Raw genomic sequence first — 26,761 nt, 5'->3', positions numbered from 1 at the left:
TATTCCCTCCTGGGCCTGGGTTCCTGGCCTTATCTCAGTTCTCCGGGAACCCTCTCAGGTTGTTAGCAGTGACTGGGTGGACTTAGTCCCTTTCTCTGAAAATTACGTGTCACTACTGTCCCCTGGATAGTTCCTGGATCCCACCCCCAGTCGCTGGCCCTGTATGGCCCCAGACTCCAGGCAGTGCAGCCGCGGAGCCCCGGGACACAGTCCCACCCTGGGTGGGTTTTCTTTTGCCAATTTCCCCAGGCAATTTCAAAACAGTACTGTAGCTTCACTTTGAGTCATTGGCATATTTTTCCTCCTCAAAAATGCCTTTTCTTGTAACAGATAAAATAACTATAGCGACTACTGCCTTCCAGTGTTTTGTATCTTTACCTCTTTACCTGCTTGTCATCCCCATAAGGCTGTTTCTCAGGACCCAACCACTCCCCCGCCATCCTGCCCCTCCATCTGTAGGAGCCCATTACCTGTTATGGAAGTGTGCAGACAAGACTCTGCAGGTGTTATTAATCATTTTAGTCCCATCATCGTCTTGAGACCTACTCAACCCTGCCATCACTTTGGCTCCCTGGGAAGCTCTTCTGGGTTTGTGGGGCACGTGGGTGGCAGACTCTTGGTATCGGATCAGGTCTTGATCTGACCATCCTGAGGTCCTGAGTCCTCTGAGGGGTCCAGCCCTCTGAGGGGTTCCACACTGGGCATGGAGCCCATTTATTTTTTATTTTTTAAAAAAGATTTTATTTATTTATTTGACAGAGCTCACAAGTAGGCAGAGAGGCAGGCAGAGAGAAGGAAGCAGGCTCCCTGCTGAGCAGAGAGGCCCATGTGGGGCTCTATCCTAGAGCCCTGGGATCATGACCTGAGCCGAAGGCAGAGGCTTTAACCCATTGAGCCACCCAGGTACCCCATGGAACCCATTTAAAAAACAAAATAATTGTTTTGGATTTGTGTGATGTAGAGCAAAGGGATTTATAAGCAAGTTAAGATCAAATTCTGGGACATTTACAATGAGATTACTTTGAACTAGAGAGATTCATGCCTTCCTTCATTTGTTCGTTCACTTCTTTTAAGACAATTAAGTCTCTAGCGGGCATTCAACCACTTTCTTGTGTCATTAGGCATATCATAGATCTTGAGACTCGTTTAGCTCACCCAAGAAATGGGGTTGACAACATTTGCTTTTTGTGCATCACATGGTATGAGGATCAGATGGGGTGATGGAGTTCACAACAGCAAAAAGCACAGCACACAGCATCAGAGGGCTACCCAGACACCATGCAATGCGTAGCATCAGGATAAAAGACTGATAAAGAGCTGAAGGCCTGAGGGGGACGGTGGTGAATGAAGAGAATTTCGTCTGCTCGTATCTTTCAGATTGACTGTCTCAGGGGCGCTGGCCAGGGCTGAGCTTCCTTTTGTGGGAAGAGTTCATTCCTGAGTCTGGGTCACTGTCTGATATTTCAGGGTGTTCCTAACTATGGTTGTAATTTTAGAAAATAGATGGTTTCCGCAGAGTACACCAGGAGAACAAAACTAAAGAAAAGCACCTTTTATTTGTTACTATAATGCATTTGTCTTTAAGTATCTCGTATTCAGGATTCTATCTCCCAAAGCCATGGTCTTCCTTAAACCTGTGCTTCAATGAAGTCCACCAAATTCCATTATGATTTCCATACAGAGGTCTCTGCCAGTGTGGCCCAGCAGTCCACAATTAGGCCAAGTGTTGGAAGGTTGGTAGGCGTGGCCTTGAGATTAGCCAGGACCCACATCTGTGCAGCAGGTCTCCATTGGACTCCAGCCAGGTACTCTTTTGGGATGGAGGGTGCTTGCTAGGGGTCACTGCTGTGCCTGTGCTGTGGCAGAGTGGGAGGCATTGCTGAGAAAGAGATGGGAGTTTGCCTCCTGAAAGCTTACCTCCTGGTAGAGGTAGGACAGGTTTCAAACAGTGGAATGCAAGGCAGAATGTGGCAAAGAAGCTAAAAAAGATAAAGATCAAATGCAAGGAATTTAGAGGAGAGTCAAATTACTTCCAGCTGGAGGAAGTCAGTCCTTCACTCATTTGTCCATTTAACAAATATTTGTGAGGTGTGTACTAAGGGCCAGTCATAGGAGGAGAAATAGGCCCGTTCCCCTGGTTCTTCCTTCACTGCCTCAGTGAGGAACAGTTCCCATTCCGGCTCCCTGTCGCAAGTGAATACTTTCTCCCTCAGCCTCACTGTATCACCCAGCCCAATATTTGGGTGGTTCCTCACCCCGTAGGGATTACTGTCAGGTCAGAAGAATTCTGGCTCTTGAATACTTTGGAATATTTAAAAACTCTGGTCACACCAAAGCCGCCATATACCATCAGTTAGTCGAGTAATGCTGATCTGTTTCTGTACACTTTGACTAATACTGAGGTCCACTGGTCCTTAGCCTTGGGTATGACTAGAAGCTTGTAAAGCCTTGATTCAGCAAATCTGTGTGAGCCCCAGAAATCTGTTATTTGAGACCGCCCCCCCCCCCCCCAGGTAAGACTGATGAGCTACCAGGTGCAGAGTCCCCTACAGGTGAAAGCATGGGTCAGGGAGTTGGGCAGAGCTTGCTTCCCGTCCCATTTCTGTCTTTTGCAAGTTCTTTAACCTCTGTTTCTTGGTCTTTAAAATGAGAGTAACTGCCTCTTCCTACAGGCTTGTTGTGAGAGTCTGATGATGTCATGGGTGTGGATGACTTAGCGGATTACCCAGGACAGTGCTGCTGCTTGGTATTTATGGACCATTACTATTACTCTTAATCAGTGTTAGTATGTACAAAATACTGTTGTGTCTTTTCAAATGGACATGCAAGAAAAGAGTACATTTAGGAACAGCCTTTAGTAGAAATTAGCGTAGGACGATCCCTCAGTGGTCTGTCCTTGAGTGTTTCACCCCAGTCACCACATGTATCCTCTTAACAGCGGGAGAAGGAGGACTCTCACAGAGAAGCATCTCAGCAATTGGGGGCGACCAGCCTGTGATCTGCTTACACAATCAGGCCTACTCTGCGGAAGGTATCAGGGCACATAAAGGGTAGAAAGGCAAAGACAAGACATACTATACGTTCTGCCGTGGCCCCTTGGCACCAGTAAGTGGCATTTGTGACAGTCATGGGGGCCATCACCAATGTGGGGGTGGCCAGTGGATGAGACCGCCTGCCCAGGCCAGGCTGCTTTGGTCACAGGCGTAACACAGGCGTAAGAGCATTCGGTGGGGGTGCCCCTGCTTTTGTGTTTTCCTGTGGCACAGGATCAGGAAACTGGGAAGCATGCTCGGCGTTACAGTCTTTAGATCAATCGTATACTTGCTGAGAAGTCAAAAGTAGGCTTTGCTAATACTCAGTAAAAGAGAAACTTAGCCAAAATAGACCGGAGACACAATTACCTACGATCTTCATCAGTTTAGAAACTTCAGGAAACATAGTTCATATTGTAAAAACATGTTGCTGTGGTGCTGTAGAACATTTTATTTAGCATTACTTACTGTAGATATATTTTTTCTCTCCTGGCAAGGCATCTTTCCAGTGTATCACAGTTTCTTCTTTTTAATTTTCTTTTACCTCTTAGTTTTATTAAGGGAATCAAATTCTTCAAAGCTTTCTATAATCTGGCTTTTTAAAAAATCTCTCCTTCCTTTCTTCCTCTCCACCTTCTTTCCATTCTCCCTCCCTTTCCACTTGCTTTCGTTAATGTTACCGTTTACTATGTGTCATATAAGTGAATCATTCAGTAGCTACACAACCCTGTGAGGTAGGTTCTGCTTAGATATGTGGAACCGGAGGCCGAGAGAAGTTGGGTAACCTGTCCAAGGTCACACAGCTAGTGACAGAGTGTGTATTCAGACCTATGCCATTCTGATTCCAAACTGCACTTTTGATCCTTAACTTCAACTTCACTGATTAGATACTATGTTGCATGTGCTGGGTTCCAGCTTCACTATCCTGTTCCATTCCCAGCTGTATGCTTTTGCATTGCCATTTCTTCTCCATACTGCCCCTTTTCTTCACCTAATGTTGAATCCCACAACGTGGCCACAAATACTTGCTAAGAAGAAAAATAATCAACTTTGCGAGTGGTTAGTAAAAGGTGACTAAAAGGTACAGGATACCAACCTCCCTGTAAACTACCACAGATTTCTTTGTATTTGGGGAATAAATAGGTCTCTCAGATAAGAGGTGTCTGCAAGAGAAAGGAAATGGTTAATAAAATGGAAAATTTAGAGCCATCTAGTTTCCTGGGCCAGTGGAATCTATTACGACTTAAAAGTTTATTTTCTATTTTCTTACATAGGCAATACATACTCCATTTAATATAGTTCTCTATAAGCTTACATTATTTAAATATATATATATTTTTCTTTCATGAGCAATACTTGATCACTTTAAGTATGTGTAATATGTACACCTTACCTCATTATAACACTAAACACAGTTGGTTATGTTTCTCCTATTCGTCTTCTACTTCCCACCCTCTACTTAACATATTTAAGACTGTGTTACATGGATATTGTTTGCATTTTCCTTGTTTTAACTTTTTGGTAATTCATGGACATACTATATTCTTATTTTTAATATTTTATTTTTACAAATCTCTACACCCAATGTGGGGCTCGAACTCACAACTCTGAGATCAAGAATCACACACTCTTCAGCCAAGCACCCCACTACTACTACATTCTTAACAGCTGCATAGCATTCTGCTGTAGCAAGATATATGTAACATGACTGGTGCATTATTGGTTGCCCATAGTCACCCATTAGAGTTTGTATTGCCAGTTCAGTGACCATCAGCTCACCTGTTAGCTCTTGCTAATGATGCCCAAACAATCCATTGAGTCAAGTCAAAACAACCAATCATTCACTGACAGAATAAATATAGTCATTTAGTTGGCATTCACAGACCAAATGGGCAGTTGGTTAAATTTCTTGATTTTCGACCACTCGTATATCCCCAGCCCACTTCTGAAACCTTCCATGCCTTTTTCTGTAGACAAATGCAGGAGAGTATGTCTGTGGACTGAAGCCATTTAGGCCTGAGAAGGACCAAGAGAGAAATCTGGCCACATCTTAGAGTGATGCAGTGTTGGAATGTTGAACGTGTTACCAAGTAATATTTCAGGAAACTCTCCCATCCCCCAAGCAGAACAGATTGTTTTTTAAATTTATTTATTTATTTTCAGAAAAACAGTATTCATTATTTTTTCACCACACCCAGTGCTCCATGCTATCCATGCCCTCTATAATACCCACCACCTGGTACCCCAACCTCCCACCCCCCACCACTTCAAACCCTTCAGATTGTTTTTCAGAGTCCATAATCTCTCATGGTTCACCTCCCCTTCCAATTTACCCCAACTCCCTTCTCCTCTCTAACACCCCTTGTCCTCCATGATATTTGTTATGCTCCACAAATAAGTGAAACCATATGATAATTGACTCTCTCTGCTTGACTTATTTCACTCAGCATAATCTCTTCCAGTCCTGTCCATGTTGCTGCAAAAGTTGGGTATTCATCCTTTCTGATGGAGGCATAATACTCCATAGTGTTTATGGACCACATCTTCCTTATCCATTCGTCCGTTGAAGGGCATCTTGGTTCTTTCCATAGTTTGGCGACCATGGCCATTGCTGCTATAAACATTGGGGTACAGATGGCCCTTCTTTTCACAACATCTGTATCTTTGGGGTCAATACCCAGGAGTGCAATTGCAGGGTCATAGGGAAGTTCTATTTTTAATCAGAATGGATTTTGAAAGTAGAGAACCTTCAGACATTGGAGAAGATCTTAAGAAAACATGTACCCTAGCTATTTTTTCTCTGAAAATGTAAACAGTGAGATCAGTGTCTTAACCACAGTAGTCTTGTGTTATGGGGATGGATATTTAGATAATGGAGACAGTCAGATCAGCCTGAGATAGAAGAGGGTAAAATGGGCCCCTGTCATAAGCAGCACATGTACGTGCTGAGGGAGGGACTTTCAGGAAGGACCCTGGTGATGCATTTGAGAGAGAAAGGGGTGGGGAGGGAGAATGAGAGAGGACTAGGCCTTATGCTTTCCCAGATCCCAGAAGGCAGGCTGAGGGACATTAAGAGATTTCAGCTGGTACTGAAATTTCTTTTTGGAGAGCCTTGAAAAAGGCAAAGTAGTTGAAGGCTTCTTAAAACCTTTTTAAAAAGTAGTATAGCAATTTACTTTAAGCAGTGCCTATTCTTATGTGCCAGAGCCAGAATTTACCATGCATGGGTTAAGAAATAACCCAAAGCATTGGTTTAAAAATGGTTTTGTGAGTAAAACCTCACCCTGTTCTTTTCCTTAGAGTTTTAGCACTGTTAAAAAAATAAAATAAAATAACAAACAAAAAACCCCTCACGTTTTATTTGAGATAGATTCAGAAATTAGATTATTGTTAAAATTGAGGCAAATCTTGGGGCGCCTGGGTGGCTCAGTGGGTTAAGCCGCTGCCTTCGGCTCAGGTCATGATCTCAGGGTCCTGGGATCGAGCCGAGCCCCGCATCGGGCTCTCTGCTCAGCAGGGAGCATGCTTCCCCCTCTCTCTCTGCCTGCCTCTCTGCCTACTTGTGATCTCTGTCTGTCAAATAAATAAATAAATAAAATCTTTTAAAAAAAAATTGAGGCAAATCTTGAGTGACGTTTTATAGGATATTGGAGTTAGAACCTCATTAATTAAACATCTTTCCTCCTTAATTTTCTCTTTTTTGATGAGGAACTGGGAGAAGTAAAGGGAAAACATTCTCAGTTGGTTAAAGGACCATATGATTGCCATTATGGTATTACTTTAACCACAAAATTCTTTTCTGTATAGAAGTTCTGTATGTATCATCTCTACTTTGCTGTGGTGAAACAGTATGTCTCCTAGAGTTAAGAAGAACCACCGGACCAAATGTTCAGTCTTTGTAATTCAGTCTTTGCTTCTTTGTTTTTGTCGAAAATGTGATTCTGTCACTTTTTAATAATTAAATTGCAGTTTTCATTTTGTTCAGATTATAAGAGTATTATGTGGTTGCTATAAAGAAGACAAAAAAGGTAGAGGTATATAAAGAGAAAGTTAATTTTTCTCTTAACTGCTCTCGAATTCCAACTCCTCAAGGTCATCAATATTCTCAGTTCAGGACTGGCCCTTCCTCAACTTTCCTTTTGCTTATGTAACTATACACAAATACAAATGCCCATTTTTTTCCTATTAAAAAGAGAAACATACACATTAGGCCATAAGATTTTTTTGAAATGCAGTTGACATATAACATTGAGTAAGAGTTAGGATACGATGTGCTGATTTGATACAGTTGTGTCTTGTAATATGATGACCACCATAGCTGTAACACCTTCACCATGTTACATTATCAATTCTCTTTTATGGCAAGAACATTTAAGATTTCAAGTATATAATTTCAGGTACTATAATTCCGCTATTGTTAACTGTAATCACAAAGCTATACATTAGATGCCTAGAACTTACTCACCTGATTGTAAGTTTGTACCTTTGACCATCATCTCCCCATTTCCGCCACCCCCAGCTCCTGGTAACAAGCACTCTGCTCTCTGTTACTACAAGTTTGGTTTTTTTAGATTCCACATATAAGCAAGATCACAACAGCATTTGTCTTTCTTAGTCTGACTTATTTCATTTAGCGTAATACTCTCAAGGTCCATCTTTATTGTCACAAATGGTAGGACATCCTTTTTCTTGACTGAATAATAAATCCTCCATTGTGTGTATACACCACATTGTGATCCATTCACCTGCCAATGGACAAGTAGCTTGTTTCTATAGCTTGACAATTGTGCATAATGCTGCTGGGAACATGGGGGTACAGCTATCTTGTTGAGATCCATAGATCTTTCTTTTTTTTAAAGATTTTATTTATTTATTTGACAGATAGAGATCTCAAGTAGGCAGAGAGGCAGGCAGAGAGAGAGGAGGAAGCAGGCTCCCTGCTGAGCCGAGAGCCCGATGTGGGGCTCTATCCCGGAGCCCTGGGATCATGACCTGAGCCGAAGGCAGAGGCTTTAACCCACTGAGCCACCCAGGCGCCCCTCCATAGATCTTTTTAACATAACAAAATATCATAGACTTTCTCTCCAAATTAAAAAACCCATTTAAAAAAAATTAAAAATTAAAAAAAAATTAAAGCTAGTAAACTCATTTGTATCATGGCCGCTTAATATTCCATAATTTAACCATTCAGGTTGTTTCAAGTTTTGTGCTACAGCAAGTTTTTCTCTAAACATCCATGTGCATTAATTTGAACATGTTAACATACAGAAGCTTTTATTTTTGTCTTTCAGAGTCCCCAAAGTGGTATTACTTTCCAAAAGTTGTAGTAAGTCAGTTTCACTAGCACTAGCTGAAAATATGTTTCCCCATATCCTTGCCAGCATAATTTATGTTAGAAGTATAAACTTTCTAATCTCTTTTTCCGGTTTTGTTTCAAATGATTTCATTAGGGAGCACTTGTCACTATCTTTTCTTAAAAAAAAAAAAAACAAAAAACACATTCATTTGAATTATTCATGTCTGTTCTTTTCCTTCATTTTCCAAAGTGCATAAGATTTGTCTTCTAGAGCTAGAGGAGAAAAACTTGAGCCTAGGCTCGCTGAACTTAATCGTCCTGTATTGAAATGAAACGAAACACTTGATTTCTCTTTATAATAAAGTAAATACAGACTTCTCAGTTCCAATTTTCTCCTTCTAAAAGTATATTATTTAAGAAATTGTCTCGGGAAATATAAATATTTTATTAAAAATAGTAATTTCTAAAATACAGAGATGCAAAATGTTAAAGGCACTTTAAGCTTGCAAGGCTAACTGCGTTTCCCTCTCGAGTCCAGCAGTCTGAAGACAAAGGTTCTTTGAGAGCGTTAGTTATAAGTTCTACTGGATTACAGCAAGAGGAAAAAGTGAATCACAGCAGATAGGAATTTAAACCTGGAGCTTTGCTGAAAGCCCCTTCCCTGTTGCTCCTGCTTGTTTTTCTGGGAGGTGGGACTAGATTCCACTTCTGTTCTTATAGTTGCTGAGTTCATTATAAAATTATTTGTATATAACTCCAGCAGTACATTGGTTAATCAGAAACATCTGTGCAACTGGCTTCGTTTATATGAACAGAATAACTAAATCAATCAGCAGAATTTCTTGTATTTGGTTAGGTCGGGCCAACATTGTGTAGTCCAGAATAATAACAGTGCTTTGAGCTAACCTGACACAGATGGCAAAAAGATTGTGTCTGGGCAGCAGAAGTTAGAACTGAAAAGGAAGAAATCCTGTGAGTCCTTGATAGCTGCCTTAATTTTTACTCTGTTTTATAATGTTACTGTTTTAAAGGCTCAGATGCTTCAGAAAGGTATGTCCTGTGTAAAAAGAAGAGCCCATCAGAGTCATACCCTCCAAGGACCAGAGTCTCCTGAATGAGGCTGAGTTGTCCAATCAGAGTCCCCTGAAAGATAAGTTTGTGTCTTCTGCCAGACTTCTATAGCTGAACATGCCAAGGGCCTCACACTGGGAAAACACCACGGAGCAGAGAGGTGAGCAGACATGTCTGACTGGAGGGAGCTAAACTGGGCAGAGGACATGAGTTCCCAAGAGAGACTGAGGCTGGTGTCCTGATCTGATGTAGCCAGGGTAGGTTCCTCGGGGTGGTGTGTCCTGGTGCAGAGCCCCGAAGGTCCAAGGGAGTGGAGTGGGTTCATAGACCACAGCTCTGTTCGTCTGGCTCTCAAGCTCAGGCTTACTGGAGACTTCAGGAGGTCTGATAAGAGCAGGGAATCTCTAGACCCTGAGTTTTCATGTGTGTGCCCCAGCCCTGAGGGACCCTGAACTCTCCACCACTTAAAAGGAAGAGTCATTCTCAAGGCCAGAAATCTACTGGCCCCAACTAGCCAGAATCCTAGGGTGGGATTGATTGGGTTCCTAGTACACAGTTGGCCTTCTATAGAGCTAACCTTGGTAGGCAGATGCATTAGGTTTTAACCAGTGACTGGTGAATAGTGAGAGAGAATAGCGCCCCAGGGGAAGTTGGCAGCTTTTTCTCTTATTATATATCATAGCCTTAGCACTAGGATTTGCAAACATTCCCGAGTTCTTGGAGCCCCGCTCTGCTGACACCTGAGGTCACATGGCCCTCTGCTCTGCCTTCCTTTTCACACTGCCCCTGCATTTAGATGCCCATCAACCTTCAGGGACAGTGTGACTTCTTGAAAGTTAAGTCACTTTCAGGGTAAGTCCAGATACCAATCAGCTCATTTATTTAATGCCTTTTTCATTGAGTCCTCTGCTAAAAGTAGAGTGGGAAAGTGGAGAGAGCACAAGTTGGGAGCTCCACACCTGAATTCCAGTTCCCGGCTTGGCTGCCAGTAGTCATGTGACCTTGACAATAATAAAACACTGTGTGAAGGAGAGTGGAGAAATCTGTAGGAACGGGGAGCTTGCAGCTAGGAGGACATCTGCAATGCTTGTGACGCGACACACGGCATCTCCAAATCGGGCACGGTCTAAACACTGCCGTTGTTAACACTTCAACCTATCAGAGCTCTGATGATGCTGAAATTTCACCTTGCCTGTTTTTGACTAAGTATTTGATAAGTAAATGAGAGAAATATATGTCTGTCACATCTCTCCTTTAGTTAAAATAGGATATGGGTTATGTGTAGTATAGAAAATCAAATTTTATTTCAGCAAAGTCATTGAGAGCTTTCTCCTTGAGTCTCATTGTATACTTGCTGAAGAAAAAGCACTTGCTATTCCCCTGAGGTTTTCTTTGTAGTGTTATTTGTGGAGAGGGGGTTTGAGCTGGATGCTGTCCAGGTATGCCTAGCAGATCTTGTTTTATTTATAGTCACTGAAAGTCACACTACCTCACTAGATGCATGTACACATCCATTCTACTGACCCTGTTCTCTATTAGCACACACATAGTCATAACCCTGAACCACCTGTCCTTGCCATCTGCTACGCACGAGTGCATGTATGTGCAGACGCGCACGCACACACACACACACACGCACATACATCATTTGCTCACTCTTTTTAAGGCGCCCTTCAGATATAACCAGGAAGCACCAATTCCAAACTCACTGGGAAAGTCCATTGCCGGAGTTTTCTGTGCATCAGCCCTCATGGCTTTTTAGAAGGCAGAGGCATAGCCTACCAAAGGGCTTTTTGTGCAGTCTCACACAAAACACCATACGCATGTGACTGTAAGTGTGTGCTTTGGAGGCTGTTCCCTGTGATGCAGTGATTCCTGGGAATGGTTAAAAATACCCACATGGGGCTTCACCTCCTGAGTTCTGCCATGATCATTGATTGGTGGCTGTGACCCCTGCTGGTTGAGTCTCTTGTTTGTATTTCTTACTCGTGGTCTGAGGAACAACATGTTGCTCTTTTGGCTCAGAGGCAGACCATCTTGGATGTCTTCCAAGAAACTGTGTGCCGCTTTTGCTTCTTGAGATTGGAGCTAACATTACAGGACCTCCAGTTATGCGTGGAGAGATCCTGGGCCAACAGGCTGGTCAGCGGCGTCCCTGTGGACCTTCTGCTTCACAGAGAGGTTACACAAACTTGTCTACCTGGAAAGTGGAACCTTAGGGCTGGTGCCCAAGGGAGCTCAACCACCATTAGATAAGGTTGTGACAAGGAGAAAAGGCTTTTAAGTTCCAACCCAGATGCCCAAGAGAGGATGAAGCTCTGGTAGAAAGTTGCCCTGAGCACTCTTCAGCTCTGGCCCCAGCAGCACCACAGAGCAGGAGAGGAAAAAGGAGGTTTCTGGTGGTGGAGGGAGTGCGGTGGTCAGCAATGACAGCAGGGAGAAGCCCCAGCAGGGGGACAGGGAGGCAGGCAGTGAAGGGAGGGAGAGTCTTAACATCCCCTGCTCCCAGGATCATGAGGTGCTCATGAAGTTGCTGGGGTGGGGGTGGGGGAGGGGTGCTGGAAGTGCAGGGAAGCTTGTTGAGCTGACCTAAGCTGTGGTCTGCCCTTAAAAAGAGCACATCAGGAGACAGAAATAAGAGGATGCCACTCTTCTCATGCTTACAGAACTCAAGAATGAATTATTCCTCCAGATTTCCAGTAGTCATTTTTGGACAAGCAATAATCCTAATAGCATCTAAGGTAGATACTGATTCCTGGGTACCAGGTAATGTTCTAAATGCTCTAAATTAACTCCCTAAATCCATAGAATGACCCTGTGAGGCAGGAACTATTATCTTCATTTTGCAGATGAGGAATTTGAGGTTAATACTTGTCCAAGTTCACACAGTTAACCTGGCAGAGTCAAGGTTCAGTCCTGGCTGTGTGGTTTCAGAGCCTGATCTGAACCATGATGCCCCCGCCTCCCCACCGCCTCCCCAGTGAGGGGCATAAAATTGGAAAGGACCTAAGTGTCCCTAGCTTTTTTCATGCAGATGACTAGCCACTAGTACAGTGTTCTGGGGAAATAACTCGGGCTTTCTGTTCCTCTGTTTTCCCTCATGCATCTGGGTTAGGGTCGCAAACCCACTGGGAAAGGACAGCCTCAGACAGTGTAGACCAGCCTGCTCTTTGGTGGTGTTTTGGGTCCAGCATGAGCTTCATTCTGAATCATCCACTCGAACACCTGGCCCCCATCACAGACATACATTCTAAGTGATCCTCTAAGATTCTAGTATGTCTGATGAGGAAGAAAATCTTCCTAGAGGGTCACAAGTGCTGCCTGAGGCTGGTCTCATTGACTAGTGTCACATGATGGTCTCAAGAGTAAACGAATAACACAAGTTATATTGAGCTGGTGGGTAAGGAGTTTAATACTCAACTCTAAAACACAGAACCTCTTGTAAACTCTTGTCAGAGCTGAGAAGCAGAGTGAAAAGGAAGATTATTTTGCCCATCCTCCCATTTCACAGGTGAAGAAACAGAACCCCAGGGAAGTTCAGTGACTTTCCCAAGGCCAATGCTAGTTGGCAGCAGAGGTGACACACGAACCCAGGCCTGCCGAGTTCCAGTGCCGCTCTTTTCCCTGCCCGAGATTGCTTAACATAGTCCATAAATGATTTTCTTATTAAACTGCAGGTGAAGCATAGAGTGTGGTCTGTTTACGGGGCGAGACTGAGGCCAACATGGCCTTAAAAGATGTGAGGAGCACAGCTGGAAACCTCCTTCAGGTACAGACCCATGTGAGGAACAGGCAAGGCAAAGTTTAGGCACGGCTGGTCCTGTGGGGTTGGTGGAGCCAAACCTCTGCCTTCCAGACAGTCCTGGCCAGGAGAGGAGTGATCTGTCCCCAGCAACCTGGCAGGCTGCCGGTGTCTGGGGTCAGAACCACGGGGGCCCAACAGGCGTTTTTGCTGACAAGGACAGGTGCAGGTCTTCTTCATACCTGCAGAACGGTGGCCTGGGAATTTCCGTGAGCGAGTATGGAGAGGAAGCTGGCTCTGTGTCAGGAGGAGACAAAAGTCTAAGACCAAGAGGACATTCTGGGCGCTACTGCCTCAAAAATGGGCTCAGGGGGGCTCTAAAATAACTTTCGGGGCTGATTTCAGCCCTGGCCTGGTACAGTCCCACCACAGCAAGAGCATTTGGAGGTAATTAAAACTAAAGATGGAAAAGAAGCTTGAGGTGCATTCACTACAACCCCTGCAGGGCCTTGACCAGTAGTTCCCGAAAGCACCCTCTTGGTGTACCGCCAAAGAGCGAGGGGCGATTGATTCCTTCCCTCCGTTTGGGCAGTGCAGTTCTGTCAGCTCCCTTGAGGATTCCTCTGACAATTTATTTGGCCATTTTTTCAAGCCCAGGAAAAGACAAAATTTAAAAAAAGCTGCCTAGGGAACAGAAGGTAGGACAAAGCCAAGTTCATTCCTAAGCTAGATCTGATCTGGAAGGTTTTGGGGGAGGTACACTGCTCACCAACCCCACAGGGCCTTTCCAGCCTCAAATGTACAGGTCAGAGGGTATCAGGATCTCTTTGCTTATCTGGTGTGGCCTAGATAGAATTAAGCAAGCAACCAGAGGCAGAGCTAGGATTCAGAGTTAGACATTTCACTCCCATGTCTGTGGTCTCCCTACCTTGTGCTTAATTAGATTGACAGTTTGGGTGACATGTCCTGCTTTTGTGCTGTGCCCGAGTCAGACAGCCTCCTGCAATGCCAGACCCCATGGGCTGCTCCTATCCTGGTGCTGCTTCTTCCCCTCAAGCCTAGATGTTGCAGAAAGTAGTTCCCAGCTCTCCCTCTGAGTGGTCAAGGAGTATGGAGAGGGCTGCTGTGGGCAAGGGCCACACCGGCTGCCGAACAGGCCACTTTCTCCTGAGCTTCCTAGCCCAGCTCCAGTGTAAACTGATCAACTCTCAGGAGGCCAGTAAGGGCCTGCTTGCTTGGAGGAACTAGGGGGCAGAGTGTACTGTCACTAGTCCCATTGCTGAGTCAGCCGAGGGAGTTCCTCCTTTTGTCCTCCAAAATCCCCACAAGGTATATCAGAAGGGCCCAAGCAGAGGAACTACAAATACACTTGGTTCAAATATAGAAGCCACAGGCAAGGAACCTTGGTTTGTATAGACTCTGGGGGCTGGGAAGACAGCATGGTGGGCCCTTCTTTCCAGACTCAAAAATTTTTTTTTAAGATTTTATTTATTCATTTGACAGGCAGAGATCACAAGTAGGCAGAGAGGCAGGCAGAGAGAGAGGAAGGCAAGCAGGCTCCCCACTGAGCAGAGAGCCCGATTCGGGGCACGATCCCAGGAGCCTGAGATCATGACCTGAGCCGAAGGCAGAGGCTTTAACCCACTGAGCCACCCAGGCACCCCTCAAAATATTTTTAAGAGGTAAAATTGAAGAGGCAACAAGGGGTGTTGAGGTTAAAAAACAGCCCGAAGAAGCACGCTCAGATGGTAGCCCTGTCCCTCTGCTTGAATCACGGATGTGAAGGGGTCATGGCACCTGGGCAGTATTTGGAATGAATCTGTGAGTGGTGAGTACAGCATGTGAAGAAGCATTTTCTAAACCAGTGTTTTGAAGCCTTTCTTGACGATGATTCACAGTAAGAAATATATTTTTTTATTGGAATCTAGGATGGATGGATGGATGGATGGATAGATAATAGAAACAAAAGTTTTAGGAAACAACTCCCATTTTTACCAAATGCTGTACATGATATATTTTCTAAGAAGCTGGTTCAGTCCACTAAATTGACTTGACAGAGAATAGGCAATAACTTGCAGTCTGAAAAAGACTGATGAGAACAGAAAGATGTCAGCCATGTAGTCTCATTGTAGCCCTGGCAGATCCTGCAGAAGGAGATCCCATATCCAGGCTGCATAGTCGGGAAGAAGTTCTTCTCACTCTTCTCATCTTGAGGAGCTGGTGGAGCGGTGATGGCCATGAAGGACCAAGGAAGGGAGGGGAGGCCATGGCCGAGGGAGGGAGCGGGAGGCTGAGGTACAGACTGTTCATAAGGAAACACTTGCGTGTCCATGATATGTCCTGGCCCGGAGAAGGCAGAACCTGCTCAAGGTGCAGGGGCTCTCAAAGTTGAGTGAACATGTGAGGATTTTCATCCACTACGGTTGGTAGTGAAGTGGCACACGGGGAGGCTGAGCCTCCTTCGTTCTGCATTCCCTACATGAGGGAACCATGGTACAGGACTGGGCTCAGCATGACACCCCAATTCTGTGTCTCATTTGTATTAAGTAGTTGAGAAGTGTTTATTGGAAGACCATGTTATCTAGTTAGTACTTGCAACTAGACCAGTAAGAATCCTAATCACACATGGTAGTACTAAGAAAAGCATTATTTGAAAGGCCCTTTAGCACCCTTGATTCATAATGTCCCATAAATGGGACAGGAAAGAGAAGAAAGGCCCAGGAAAGCTTGGTTTCCATAGTGGAACTGCTAAACTCCATTGGAGTTTTAGGTCCTCCACACAGCAAGCCTTTAAGCAATGGAGGTTTGTCGGCTTTGACTTTGAAGCAGGCCTTGGGACAAGGTGCTCTGGCTCTTCACCTGGAAAGGAGAAGTCCAGATGGTGTGAGCCAAGCGGACCTCAGCTGATCACGGAGCACCCGAGGGAACATTTGGAGTTTCCATGGCCATGAATCTGCCCCTTCACGTAGTTTACCCCCTTGGCTCAGCCAGTTCAAGACGATGTGACTTAGGCCTACATCACCCAAGTTTCTATAGACAGGAAGGGGCTTGGGGGGCAGCCTGTGTTCTCGGTTCTGGACCCACCCCATACTGATGGAGCGCTGAGCTGACAAGTGTTCTGGGGCCGTGGAAGTGCTGGTGTGGGCCCTGTGCCAGGAGCCCCCCGAGCTGGCTTTCCTGTAAGTGTCCAGCCCCACGTGGTGGCCTTCAGTACCCGAGCCTGCGATCTGGATCCCAACTGGCCCTCCTGCTGTCACACGAAATCAGCTACAGGCCCTTCTTTCAAGTGGTGCCGGGACAAGAGGGGGAGTCGGCAAGGGAGCGGGAATTTGAAGAGAAGACAGGCAAAGACATTATGTGATTTGACAAAGATTCTAATAGATTGGTTTCCCTCCTAAAAGTGGACAATAGAACAAATATAACCTCAAGATGATTGCTGTCAATTTTATTTATTTATCTTTAAAGATTTCATTTATTTATTTGAGAGAGAGAGCACGCAGGGGGAGGAGCAGAGGGAGAAGGCCAAGCAGACTCCACACTGAGCCTGGAGCCCAATACAGGGCTCGATCCCATGACTCTGAGAGCGTGACCTGAGCCAAATTCAAGAGTCAGACGCTCAACCCAGTGAGCCACCTTGGCAGCCAGACTGCTGTCAATTTTAGACATGGGTTCAAGTTTCATATGGCCCAACCTCAGAGAAAGTAGTAGGAATGAGTGGGAACTGAGGATAATTTGCACTCTTCAGAAGATCCCTTGGGATTCTGCCATAACAAGCAGGTAGCTCTTTGACTCTAGGGCATGGATGTGGCTGTTGGGACCTTGCGTGTGTGAAGGGCTTCACAGGATAGTGGGCCCACCTAGCAGACTGGGTTCTCAATACATCGCCCTTTACCCTTCTTTAAGGTAAAGAACACTCATGGATAAGGCCCAGTCTAAATGCAAAGGAGCATTCAGAATAAAAGGCAGGCAGGGAGCCCCAGGTTCTGGTTTCAGTTCCATCATTGTCTCTGTGACCTTGGGCCTTGGTTTCCTCTTCCATAATTTGGGGGAGGTTGGAGATGCTCCCTCTGACCTCCTTCAGCTTAAACACCCTGTGACTCTCTTCAGCCTGAGAAACATTTTCTGGCAGGAAGGAGAGGCTGCCCAAGGCTTCCTTCTCAGGCAGCCAGTGAGTACATTCTTTCCTGTGCCCACATATGGAAGCAATTTCTAGATTCTCCAAGGCACTTGTGCTGCTGAGCTCAACCGAAGCAGAGGAGCTCGGTGGTGGAAAGTGGAAAAAAGAAAAAATCTGCCCCTGATTTCGTACCACCCTGTGCTTCCCTATCTGCAACGGTCTGTGCAGTCTGCTTTCCCTTGGTACCTCCAGGCTGTGCCGGGGGCTTGGGGGAATGTCACCGATAAAATCCTGATAGAAACCAAACTAAAATCCTGATAGAAACCAAACAAGTGCTGAGCTCACGTCTCCTCCCTGGAGGCCAAAGGCCCCTGAGCTCACGTTTTTCTCCCCAGGAAATTTTGCAGCTGGGGAGAAGCGTGAATTCCTTAATTTTGTTCCTACATTTATTGTAATCTTTCTCTCTGGTCTCTTAAAATGAGGACTATTAATGGCTGCCTTCAAGGTCCTTTGTAAAGTTGAATTGGGTAACATTAGCCAAGTGCTTTGAAGGGGAAAATGTTTTATTAGTTCCTTCTCTGCCTAAGCAAATCCTTTACTAACTAATGTTCCTCTTCTGAACTCCTGGGGGTTTGGGGAGCAGTTGGGTAGTAATTCTTGTGAACTGGAGGCACTGGGGCATTTGACTCCTGAATTCAGGTCAGGAAAGTGACTTTTCCTAGAGCAGGACCTTACTCACAAAGCCTCATCTGTGGTCCTTGTATCCACCCTCTGGCTTTTCACTCCTGACCTTAATTCTTGGGGGAAGGAGATTACTGAAAAGGACCTGTTTACAGAGAAATGCTTTTTGTTCCCCTTTCAGCCTGTCCCTCGCTTCTCTATCGCCTAACCCCCGACTAACATGAACATTTAAAAGTTAATTTGTAAAGCAGAGATTCTATTGCTAGAAATGAGGTCTGACTGATTAGGGGATCTATGAATATAAACACCTTGTTAAAACCGTTGTGTCAAGCGTTCTTGTAAAGGTCCGCGGTATCCCTTCCACACACTTGCCAGAAACAGCTCTCCAAATCAAGATAGTAGGCTGAGGAATGCCTAGAGACCCTTAGCAGGGACCCCGTTTTCTTTTTGTTTCGTTGCTGGGTCTCCGGGGCAGAGGCTTCTGATGAAAGCAGCCCTCTCATTCCCTTAGAGAGCGTGTTTAGGACTGGTTTGCCTCACGGGGATTGCCGGCAGGGAGGGCTAGACATCAGACATGACACGAAGATAGAAACACTTATCAGAACCTCGCATATCTGCTTGTCCTATTTCAGGACACTCAGATTAGCTCTGCTTGGCTACGGATATGGTTGTAATTCCGTACACAGATCCCCCCCCACCCCTCCCCGTGGGTTTCCTGCCTGACTGAAAGTGGCTCGACTCTGTCGACCCATACTCGAGATGTTTCAGCCCCATCTCTGTAGAACTGTGTGCTTGATTTTCCTCAGTGCTGGTCAAAGAACGTTTAACTGACCTGCCTCCTGTTGGCTAGATGTTCTCAGTCTGCAGCACCGGTCCAGGAGACGGGGTCCTGAGGGCAGGCCTGTTCCTGCTACGGGTATGAACACGACCAGCTCAGGGCCTGGTTGGGTGCTCTGCACCAGCCAGGGTGAAACAGCGCCCCAGCTCTGCCGAGAAGATGAAGACCATTTGTGTCAACCTCCAGCTCCACCCAGACGCCAGGCTCCCCCTGACCAGGAGGGTAGAACCCACCCTTCCAGGGCAGTTTCCCCCAAACCTCACTCCTCTGCAACCTGTCCAATGTGAAAACCTCCCCTCTCGGAACATTCACAATCGGCCAAATTCCAGTTCGTAATAATAATAGCAGGAGCAAATGTTTATGGAGCATTTACTATGTACTTGGCTGTCATTCTATTATTCTTATTTTACCAACGAAGCAATGAAAGCACAAAAGGTTGGACATACAGAGCCAGGATTTGAGCCAAAGCAACCTGACTCTGGAGACCATTTAGAGTATACGTCTTCTTTTTTAAAATTTTTTAAAAGATTATTTATTTATTTGAGAGAGAAAGGGAGAGAGAGCAGAGTGAGCGAGAACACGAGTGTGTGGGGGAGCGGATAGAGGGGGAGGGAGAGGCACGCTCTCTGATGTTTCTCCCAGGACCCCAGGATCATGACCTGAGCTGAAGGCAGACGCTTAACTGACTGAGCCACCCAGGCGCCCCAGACCATACTTCTTTATACTGAAGAAAAATTACGCCCTTGTGGCTTCCACACAGTGGTTCATGTTCTAATCCCTGGAGTCACAGAATGGCCTAATTTTATTAACATAGGACAGACAGATCAACCTGTAATATTTGAAGACCGTTATCACATCTCTCTGGGTTCTAAAGCACTACATCAGGCTCTCAGGGACCAGTTCTAGCCTGGGTCTCCCTCTTCCTCCCAGAAAAGCACAAAGACTGCTTTATAGTTTTCCATCCAAATCCAGACACTTGTGAGAGACAAGGGAGCACTATTAACAATGGTGCTGGGACAACAGGCATCAATGGGGACTGTCCTGGGCAGACCAGGATGTGGTTCGCCCTACCCCCGGGCCACAGCAGAGATGCCACCACTTGGAATGCCTTCTGAAGCCTGTCCGAGTGGATTATGGGAAGTCGAGCTGACTACACAGAAATATCATCGATGAGAGACTAGGTTTCAGGAGTTAGCCATTAGTCAGACTTCCCGCAGTGGAAAAGTGCTGGGTGTCAGGTTGAGTCCCATAACTGCGAATGTGACCTCTCCTCCCAAGTTCTCAGTTTTCATGGCTATAAATCGAAGTTGGTCGTCTGGAACTCCCTTCCAGATCCTAGCCTCTAATCCCGTGTCAGCCTTCCTGATCCAAGCAATGGTCTCCTTCCTCCCTTTAAAGCCACGAGTGTGGAAGACCAGCTTTTTCATCCCTTCTCTGTCAGTTTTGCTGCTCTTCTACCAGCATTATTCGCCAAACCCTAGAGATAGATTTTTTTTAGAGTGCCAGGAAGATCCCCTTATCTAGCCTACTATTGGGGTGTCTGTGAAATCGTGCCATGTACTAAGAATCTTCTTTAAGTAATGCTTTTCTTTTGAGACAGCCCCGGGTTCTGTCAGTAATCAGGAAACAGAAAATAGCCTCCATTAAAATTACAAGTTGACTTAGCGAGAAATTTCTTTTTTTTTTTTATTAATTTACCTTTTATGTTTCCTAAAACCTGTGTCTGTGAAATAATTTCAAAGTATTTTCACATAATTTATCTCGTTAAATCCTCAAAACGGCCATGTAAGATGGGTATTACCTTTGTCTTCAGACACTGAAACAGAGGCTCCAGGAGACGAACAGCCTTGGCTGAGGACCCTTCGCTAGTTAGCTGTGAGACTGCAGTTCCAACTCGGGTCTGCGGGATCCTTATCCAAGTGTCTTTGTGCCGTACCAATAATTTTCAGTTCGTTTGTGTTTTTTAAGCATAGGACTCTTCTTTTTTTTTTTCCCCCTCCCAAACAGAGCCAGAGCTTTTCTAGGTGACATGGAGCGTGCCACCCCACGTGGTGCTCTGTGAGGGGCCCTGCGAACCTCCCCCAGAATGTGGTCTGAACCACTTCGTACCCTTCCGAGGGGCTTCGCACTGCTTTGCCCATTTCAAGGATTCAGGGCGCTCATAGGATTCGGCACAGTTTCCTTCTGCGTGAGCATGTTGCTTTAATAAACTTCATTGTCATTGTCAGTCCCTAGGTCTGACTATCACGGGTCTTGTGTCAGTTGGGGAAACATGGTCCTTGCTAGCTGCCTCGTCTCCCTCCTTCTCTGTTCTCTCCTCTAACCTCTGAGACTCAGGACCCTCTCCAGCCTGTCTTCTCACCTTGCCCTGCTGTATCCCATCTGGCCCAGTCCCATCTGGATCACTAACAGAATCCCGTGTCCTTTCTGGATGTGCCTTGGCTGTATTTACCCTTCATCATTCACCCTAGTACCCAATGAACACTTAAATGCTTATGAAAATCATGTGAACAGCCTCAACCTAGTGACTGGTGAGCCCCCATCTTTCCTACAAAGCACAGTGCCCCTTCATTTCCTTGTGTCTGAGATGATTGGCTTCACCAAGATAATCTCCCAGGTTCTTTCTTTTGCAAAATCCTATTGCTTTTATGCCAGACTTTTCTCTTCCCTAGAAGGCAAAAAGGGGTTGTTGGGCTCATTTTCACCACCTGTGTATCCTGTCCTCTAAGCCACAATTAAAGCACAGTCCAGTGCCTCCCCCAGAAGTTACCCCATGGGGGAGGAAAGGTTAGAGAACAAGATTTTCCATTCTCTGGGGGTGCTGGGTCCCAGCAAGCCATGGGGTGGTATCTATTTGAAGAACTCTCTCTTATCTAGGGAAGGAAAAAAAAAAAAAAAAAGAATGGGAAGTATTTCCCATTTTTTAGTTCTTGATTTTGTTCTGTCTCAGCGGTGTTTGAAAAGGGTTCATGGTTAGTCTCACCAGCTGACAGGACATTGACGTTTATGCTGTGAGTTCTTTTTCTCTCACTTGGTGTCCGGAATTCGGCAAACACGGGGAACTGATCCTTCTCTTTCTAAACATAAAACGTTCACACTGCCAGATTTCCTAAATTCCCTTTTTTAATCTCTATCATGTAAGAATTATTAATTAGAGATAGTTTTAGAATATGTGATACATTCCCAAAAAATACATTGAGAGTTTTACCTACCAGAGATCCTCAGAAAATTCCAAGTAGTAGTGCAGTATAAACTGTTAGAATATATTCCTAGCATTCTGGGTTTTTTTTTTTTTTTTAATTTTTACAAGAGACATGCTTTGCTTAGGCCATAGTTCTTATATAATAATCCTTTTTCTTTCTGAAAGAGCAGCAGTTATTAAAAGTAGCAATCCAAAATTCCATCGAGCCATTATACATTTAGCAGTCTTTTTCCTCATTTCTGCAAATGTACGGGTTTTGGTTTTGGTTTTGGTTTTTTTTTTTTTTTTAATAATCTAGCCATATCCTGGATTATGTAAGTGTGTGTCAGCTGTCTCCATGGGGCATCAATATTTGATGTGTGTGTGTGTGTGTGTGTGTAATTGATTAGATGCCTAGGCTAAAAGCACGAGTGAGTAGCTGTTTATTTCTACTAATTCTATTAGCCTACTAGTCAAAAATTGGCCAATCTGTTCTTTGGGTGACTTTTCACACTTAACTTTGATGCCTATTCCAGTGAAGCCTGGAGCCCCCAAAACATTCCAGACCCCCTAAACACAGCATCCCGCCTGTGCTTGCCCACAGCTGTGAATCTGCACTACCAGTGAGTAAGAGGAAGTGGAGCAGCAGGATGGGCTGGCCATGGGCTAGTTTCCACTCATGTGGTAATTTCACATTGCACCCTTGGTTGGACTCCTTAAATGTCAATGTCAGACCAGGAATCCTTTAAAAAAAAAAAAAAAGTAGGAAAGTCTTGTCATTGGAAAATATCTTAAAACCAAAGAAAATGGCAGAGGAAAATTGTGATGTGCTCTAAATGGAGCTGGTGGTACGCGTTCCTCTATATCCTTTAAATGCTATTGCTATTTTCTTGGGTCTGCCTGTTAGAAACTTCAGACTTGCCTCCACATGAAATGTATTTGTGAAGTAAATCCTTATTCCCTTTTACTTATATATTTAATTTATTATAGTTACATGCTGTTATGTAATAAACCACCCCCAAACATAGTGGCTTAAAACGATAAGCATTTTATTGCATACAAGGCTGCAATGTGGGCTGAGTTCAGCTGGGCGGCTTTCCTGCTGCTCTTGGCTGTGGTCAGACAGGGGCTGCATTCACAGGGCAGATGAGCTGGGTTAGGGCTTGGCTGGAAAGCAGAGATGGCCGGGCTTCTCTTTTTCTCCATGCAGTATGAAAACCTCTCACTGTGTGTGCAGTATCTTCCCACGTGGTCTCTTTGGCAGGGTCACTGAACTTTTTATAGGGTTGTTAGGGTCACAGAAGTAGAAGCTTCCCTGCCTTCTTAAGGCTCAGGCCCAGAACTAGCAGGGTGTCACTTCCATGGATTTTTTTTTTTTTTTTTTTTAAAGCAAGTCACAGGCACATTCGAAGGGAGGAGACTATACAAGTGTGAATACCAGGAAGCATGCTTCACTGGAGGCCACCAGAATAGACTACACCAGTCATTTTTCAGTCAAATGATACTTATCAAGTGCCTGTTACACACCAGGCAGTGAGAACACAATGGTGGACAAGCAAAGCATGGTGCTTGCCCTTACGGAGGTTATAGTTTGTGGGGAGCACAGGAAAGGAAGCATCAGAAAAATACCATGGAGAGTCCTGAGTGCTGGGATGGGAGGAGTGCTGGGAGCCTTAGGACCATGGCTTGAAGGATAGAGGAGTCATCCTGGAAATGGTTGCTGGCAAAAGCATAGCATGCTCCCAGGCCAAGAAACAGGAGCAAACATGGTTCTTCTATGGAGCTGAAAGAAGTTCTGGGTGGCTGGAGAACAGTGTAGATAGTAGAGGGCTGCATGCGTGTGTTTGGTAGGGAAGAGGAGGAGTCCCACCTAGGGTTTATGAAATAAAAGGTCTGGAAATTAAGCAGGAACCTCATTGCATATTGAAGTCCTGGTAAGCCGTGTTAAGGCGATTAGACTCGATCTCAGTCATGATGGAAAGAGGATTTTAAGTATATCTGCTTTGGGGGCACCTGGGTGGCTCAGTGAGTTAAGCCTCTGCCTTCGGCTCAGGTCATGATCCCAGGGTCCTGGGATCGAGCCCCACATCAGGCTTTCTGCTCTGCAGGGAGCCTGCTTCTTCCTCTCTCTCTGCCTGCCTCTCTGCCTACTTGTGATCTCTGTCAGATAAATAAAGAAAAAATCTTAAAAAAAAAAAAAAGTATATCTGCTTTGCAGAGAGATCACAGCTACAGCAGGCTAAGAATAGAGCTACCTGGGCTGGACACCCCCAGGAAACTGTTTTGGGTCCAGGCAAGCAAGAATGGTGAGTAGGTAAGGGGATGGAGCTCATGCCCGATTCCAGAGATGCTGGAAGGAAGAACCTCCACATCTTGGTGATGGATTGGTTATTGGAGTGAGTGAGAGGAAAGAGGCAACGGTGAGTCAGGATTCTGGCTTGGGCAGCTGGTGATGGTCTCCTCCACTCCAGTAGGGAACTGTGGAAAAGGGGTAGGGTTGGATCCCACTGGGATGGGCAGGAAGTACCAACTGGAATGTACTAAGTTGGATTCCTTTGGGTCTAGTCCACTGCAAACCTTTCTCAGACTAATATATTACAATATCCTTGGTGCTTCTTAATTTCTGCTCAACTTCCATGCCTCTCAGACATGCTTTGTTCCTTCTGATTTCTCCCCTGCCTCCCATGGACCTGGTCTGAGGCAGGAATGTCCAGGGATGTCACTTTCTTGAACCTTTTACTTTGAGGGTGGTGGGTGCGAGACACTGGTGATGGAAAGTTACAGGATTTGGGGTTGGGGCTTGCAGAGAGCAATTCGGGATATAGGGTTGAGAAGTGCAAAGGCAAGAGAGGACTTAAGAAGCAACTAGGAAAAGGAGAAGAGAGAAAGACTTAGGCCACTTATAAGAGAGTTAAGAAGTGACTAGCAGCATAATAAGGGCAAGGAAAATGAGTCATCTGAGGAATAAAAAAGGCAAAAAAAAAAAAAAAAAAGGCTAAGAAAGAGAGATGGCTCCACAGGCTGTGATCTCTATCATGGAAGACTCTAGAATCTTTTGTTTTTTTAATGCCTCCTTTTTACATCTGCATTCCACAAGTTAAAAATATAAAGTAAGCCTTTTTAATGAAAGCCTCAGTGGACCTTCAGATAAACCTTATTCTTATATAAAAAAGGAAATGATCAGTTAATACACTAAGGCAAACTGTCATCCTTTTGTGGAAGAAAAAGAATCCTAAGAAAAGGAAGGAACATACAGACTGTTAAAATTTGTCTACTCTCTCCCCCAAAATTGTCTTTTCCCAAATGACAGAGAAATATCTATAGCCTAAGAGAACAGAGAGAGAGCATGTCCCCATGATCAATTTTTAATAAACATAAATGGTATAATAAATTATTCATTGGAGAAATGGTATAAAGCATTAAACAATGAAGAATAAATAATTTAAGTGATTAAAAACTGCCTCTGTCATGTTTGATGTATGAGAACTCTATCTGAATTCTCTCTTCAAGGGAACAGAAGATGATTTTTTATTTTTTTTTAAAGATTTATTTATTTATTTGACAGAGAGAGAGAGAGCACAAGTAGGCAGAGAGGCAGGCAGAGGGAGAGGAAGAAGCAGGCTCCCCACTGAGCAGGGAGCCCAATGGAGGACTCGATCCTGGAACCCTGGGATCATGACCTGAGCTGAAGGCAGTCACTTAACCAGCTGAGCCACCCAGGTGCCCAAGGATGATTTTTTAAAGGGAATTTTTCAAAACAAATTTTTGTTTAAAATTTTATTTTTCACTGCTCCCTGTAATGGTTCATTCAACCATTATTATTTAAAGATTTATTTATTTATTTTAGAGAGAGGAAGCATGTGAGTGAGCATGGGGGAGTGACAGGGGGCAAGGGAGAGAGAACCCCAAGCAGCCCTTGATGTAGGGCTCAGTCCCAAGTCCCTTGAGATCATAACCTGAGCTGAAACCAAGAGTCAGTTGTTTAACCAACTGTGCCACCCAAAAACAGATTTTGAAGGAGAAAATCATGGGTCTGCCAGGAGAGGTTGTTGAGCACAGAAATGCTGACTTCCATGATCCCGTATCTTGTGCTTCTCTGATAAATGCATGCAGGGAACCTTCCTGAGAGATGATGTTCCATCAGGCCATCAATGGTGGAGGTACTGCCCATCTAGTAGGCTGAGACTCAAGATTTCTCTTCAGGAATCCAGAGAAACTTGTTTCTATACAGTCTTAAACTTCCTGGATTCCTGGGTGAGAAGTACTGCACATCCACTGCCTCTGGTAAACTCCTATTTCTGTCCCAAAATTAGAGTAACTGGTGGGTTACAACTAAAGAGACATCTGCAAAGGCCCGCTTCCTTCTTGTGGGCCACCCCCTGTATAGCTGCGGGGGGACACAGTCATCAAAAGCAGCATATTATAACATGCAGTGGCTAAGAGCCTAGGTGTTGGGGTCAGACCTATGTACGTACGAACCTACTTTCTACCATTCAACTAGCTCTATCCCCTTTGTGCCTGAAAGTCAGTTTCTTTACTGGTGAAATGTGTTCAGTGATACCCCAAAGAAGTGTTGAGCATTAAATTAGATACAGTGGCTTATAATTCAGTGTTTGGAACATAGTAAATGCTCAGTAAATGTTTATTATCAACTGCGAGTGTTTATTTTCCAGTTTCAGAGGAGTGCAAAATCAACCAGTAGGACCAGGGAAAAAACTCCCAAACCTGGGAAATAGTCACCACCAAATCTAAATCAAAGATCATAAGCTGTGGTCTAAGTGCTGATTCTGGAAAGTTAAATAT

The 26,761-nt window shown here is 44.8% G+C and overlaps 1 protein-coding gene across 1 annotated transcript in view; it reads left to right on the top strand.

Annotated features, from left to right (window-relative positions):
- Positions 1-26,761, top strand: part of LOC132013848 (WAS/WASL-interacting protein family member 1) — a 115,485-nt gene that overhangs the window by 974 nt on the left and 87,750 nt on the right. The window lies entirely within an intron of this gene.

The sequence above is a fragment of the Mustela nigripes genome, chromosome 3 (genome assembly GCF_022355385.1).
Source record: "Mustela nigripes isolate SB6536 chromosome 3, MUSNIG.SB6536, whole genome shotgun sequence".
Lineage (NCBI taxonomy): Eukaryota > Metazoa > Chordata > Mammalia > Carnivora > Mustelidae > Mustela > Mustela nigripes.
This window is presented reverse-complemented; position numbering and strand designations above follow the sequence as displayed.